The sequence below is a fragment of the Aptenodytes forsteri genome, unplaced genomic scaffold, assembly GCF_000699145.1.
Source record: "Aptenodytes forsteri isolate BGI_AS27 unplaced genomic scaffold, ASM69914v1 Scaffold185, whole genome shotgun sequence".
Taxonomy (NCBI): Eukaryota; Metazoa; Chordata; class Aves; order Sphenisciformes; family Spheniscidae; genus Aptenodytes; species Aptenodytes forsteri.
In genome coordinates this window covers 1220998-1224499 of record NW_008796214.1, presented here as the reverse complement: position 1 = coordinate 1224499, position 3502 = coordinate 1220998, and the positions used below count along the sequence as shown (strand labels likewise).

The following is a 3502-nucleotide window of genomic DNA, read 5'->3' as shown; positions in this document are numbered from 1 at the left end:
ACAGAGGGGGGGGTGACGCAGAGGCTCTGAGCAAAGCGTGCCGCCGAGCTCGCCGAGCTCGGAGGAGCCGTCGCACTCGGCGAGCGGTTCGCCCTGCTATTTATACCCGCCGCGCGCGAGAGGAGCCTTTCAGTATAAATGAAGCTATTTTAAAGGTCTTGGCCAGGTATAACTGGTTTAAACAAGGCCGGTAATGACTCAGAGGGCTATAAATGTCCGTCAGAGTCCTCAGCGAAGCTGTCGGGGATTGATCTCCTGGGCAAGCAGCCTCCCGTTGCAATGTGAAAGCGCGGGCAGCCTGTGCACGCTCCCGTCCCCACGCTCCGTCACCGGCCCCACCGACAGCACCCCTTCAAGCTCCCTTCGTCCACGGCCTGAGGGTTCATAGACGCAGTTCCTCCACAGTTAATCCTGGGCTCCGTCTGGGTACGGGCCCTGCGGTCCCCACGTCTCCATTCTCCAGCCGGAGGCTGTGCAGCTGCATCCCTGCTGCAGGCTGAGCATCGGCAGCTCCCGACGGGCTCGGGCAGAGCGGGATGCCCCAGCGACTGGTTTGGCTGGTCACATCTCTCTGGTTTTATGGGACGTGTTAAGTCTTTTGTAACTGGGTCCCCATTTAAGGTGATGGGGGCGATGGGCTGAACCTTGGGCGATGCGCTGGGCCACCTTGGGCTGCAGTGGGGTTGCTTTATCCCACTCCGTAATGAAAGCTGCTGCGTTCCTCCTCCCTCAGTCTCTACGGGGACTGAAGCGCCTTCAGACTACGCCAGGCTGGAAGGTTTCCAGCAGAAAGGGGTTTTGTTAGGAAATAACAGGGAGTTTTTAAAGCAGAGGTTTTTGGGAGGAGTCTCTATGTTCAATTTTTCTGTTTGTTTTCTTATTGTAAAACCAAAGACATTTCAGTTTTCAGAAACTGATAATTAAACATAAAAAATATTTCCCCTGAATGAAACCAAAACCTGAATACTTTGGTCAGCCAGGTAGAACTTCCCCTGCCTGCCAGGGCCTTTGGGGACGAAGCTAACGAAAACGTCCATGGCAGGACTTTCCTGGGAGGTGAGGAAGACTTTCTTTTCTTCCTTTCTTTTTTGACCTGGAAAGTCAGCATCGCTGGGCATCTCCCTCAGCACCTCCTTCTCCCTCCGCCGTGTGAAAGCAGGGGAGCTGGAGCAGCCCCGCACGCCCCACGCGCCAGGATGAATCCGTTAGCTCCAGGTTTTTCACACCAAGCCTTCTCCCCCGGACATCATTCCAGATGCCTGCGCATCTTGTTTACCCAGCAAAATGTGCTCGTGGAGAAAAACCAGCGCCGGGGCGTCACGTGGGCCACAGTAAACAGCCAGCAGATGCACTCTGTTTATTTTGCTTCAGAGCCTTTCCAGAAGGCACCGTTTTGCTGGTGGGCTTCTCGGAGGGGGCTTTTTCCCATACCCGCATCCTACACGGTGGCAGATTCCCGCTGCCGGCAGCCCCGCCGGGGCTCAGCAGCAGCTGTGGTTCCACCGGTGCCCATCGCACCATCCCTGGGTGCCGTGGACCAGCGAGGTCCCTACGTTGGCCTGTTGTCGCACCCAGGGGCTGTTTGCAAACGCTCTCAGGTTTCCCGGTTGCTTCTCGGGAGCTCCTTGTTCCCATCGGTACCGGGGCCGACGCTCACCGAGCATCCTGCCGATGCCGGTGAGCCGGGGGGACCTCCTCCGTCCCCGAGGGGGACAATAATGGGACTTTATTTCCCCCGCCCCCCATCACGTTCTTCAGGCACTTCCAGGGTTTTATTTTACCTTGTGGTGCCAACCACTGATTCCAGCAACTCGTTACCTTCACTGGCATGTTGAATAATTACAGAGCGGGGAGGAACGTTAAAATAGCACCTGGAGGACTGAATACGCCAAAAATAGCCACGCTGGCCATGTCCCGACCGGGGGTATGCTTGCGGATGAAGAGAGTTTGTCTGCGATGGAGTCCCTGAGAACTTGGGTCTGGGGGATGTCATTCCAGTATTAGAAAGGTAGATATCCTTGGGCTCTTGATCAGATATTAAAATTACAAAAATTTTGCATACTCCTGACTCTTCCTTTGTTAGACTTGTTAAAGCCTTGGAAAATATTTTCACGAATTAAGAAGCCCCATTAAATGTTGAATCTAATTAGGAGAGACTTGGCTGTGGAGTTCTTCAAATAGTTAAGTCAATATTATACGGTGTAATTGTGGTAATTCCCCGGCGGTGCCGCAGCTGACGACAGCCCGTTTCAGCGCGTAGGTAGCTCCGTGGATGGGGGAAAAACTCTCCCCACCACGGAATGTCACTTATTTCAATGGTTCCCATCTGAATCCTTGAATGAGAAAAGGGTCTTGTTTCCTGACACGCCCCGCAGAAATGGCAGGAACTCTGGAGGCGTCCTCAGGAGTGGGGGACCCCGGCGCACCGTGCTGAGCCGATAGCGAACGTGACCTTGGGATCAGGCCGTGCTGGAGCGCCGGGCTCTTTTTAGCTCTGCCACGGGACTGCCCAGAGGGCTTTGGTGAGGATGCTCGACCTCTCTCCAGCGTTACTTCCCCAGTTCAGAAATGTGAATCCTCCTCCTCCTCCTCCTCCTCCTCCAGCCGTCTGTTCTGCTTGTTTGAGCGAAAGCTCCTGGGGATGCCCCCGGCCCAGCAGAGCCCCTTGACCTTACAAAGAGCTCCTTCCAGGGATCCTAAAGGAACAAACTGGGGATAAAGCCAGTGAGAGGGAGTGCTGCAAGGCACCACGTGGCACAGGGGCGACGGCGGCTCCCCTGCCCCAGCTCCACCTTCACCCTTCCCTCTCCCCGGCTCAGGACCAACCGCTCCCGCCTCTTCCTCGAGTACCTCCGTGCATCGATTCCGCCGTAATTTTCACGTCTTATCAGGGGAAGGCCTCAATAAATCCCGACGGTAATTGCGGTGGCACTGTACAAGCACGCCGGGCCGTCTCCCTTCCTGGCAGGCCAGTTGCCTTTTGTCTCTAACAAGATCTGCAGCCGCGCGGACTCCTTTTGCTTCTTGTTATTGAAATGCCTCTCTTCTTGAGGGCAACGACTGCTTCTATCTCGCAGGAGAGCCCCTTCCTCAATTAAAGGGGGAAAAAAAAAGCCAACGCATTTATTTTGAAAGAGCAGTGCAATTGGGATAGTTCATTATATTGGATTAATTATGATAATTATCAGTAGAAGGGAGATAATTACCCCGGTTGTTGTCGAGAACAAGGTAAGGGGTTCTTTTTTTTTTTTTTTTTTTAATTATTATTTTCTTTTGCAGAGACCAGCCTGGTTATGCGGTGTGGGGGGCACAGGGGAGGAGAACACCAGCACCGGGGCTTCACCCTCTCCCACCGTTGGGCACGTGGTTCATCGCCGCTTGGCCTCCGGCTGCGGTTACGTGCTCACCCCCTCGCTTGCTTCCAACGCCCGGACGTGGGTCTCGCTCTGAAGCAATCCTCCCCCTCCCAGCAATGCCCTGCATCGCCCTGGCCGTACACGAA

At 54.8% G+C, this 3502-nt stretch overlaps 1 protein-coding gene across 1 annotated transcript in view; it reads left to right on the top strand.

The window, feature by feature from the left end:
* Nucleotides 1-3502, top strand: part of FOXA2 (forkhead box A2) — a 41067-nt gene that overhangs the window by 31552 nt on the left and 6013 nt on the right.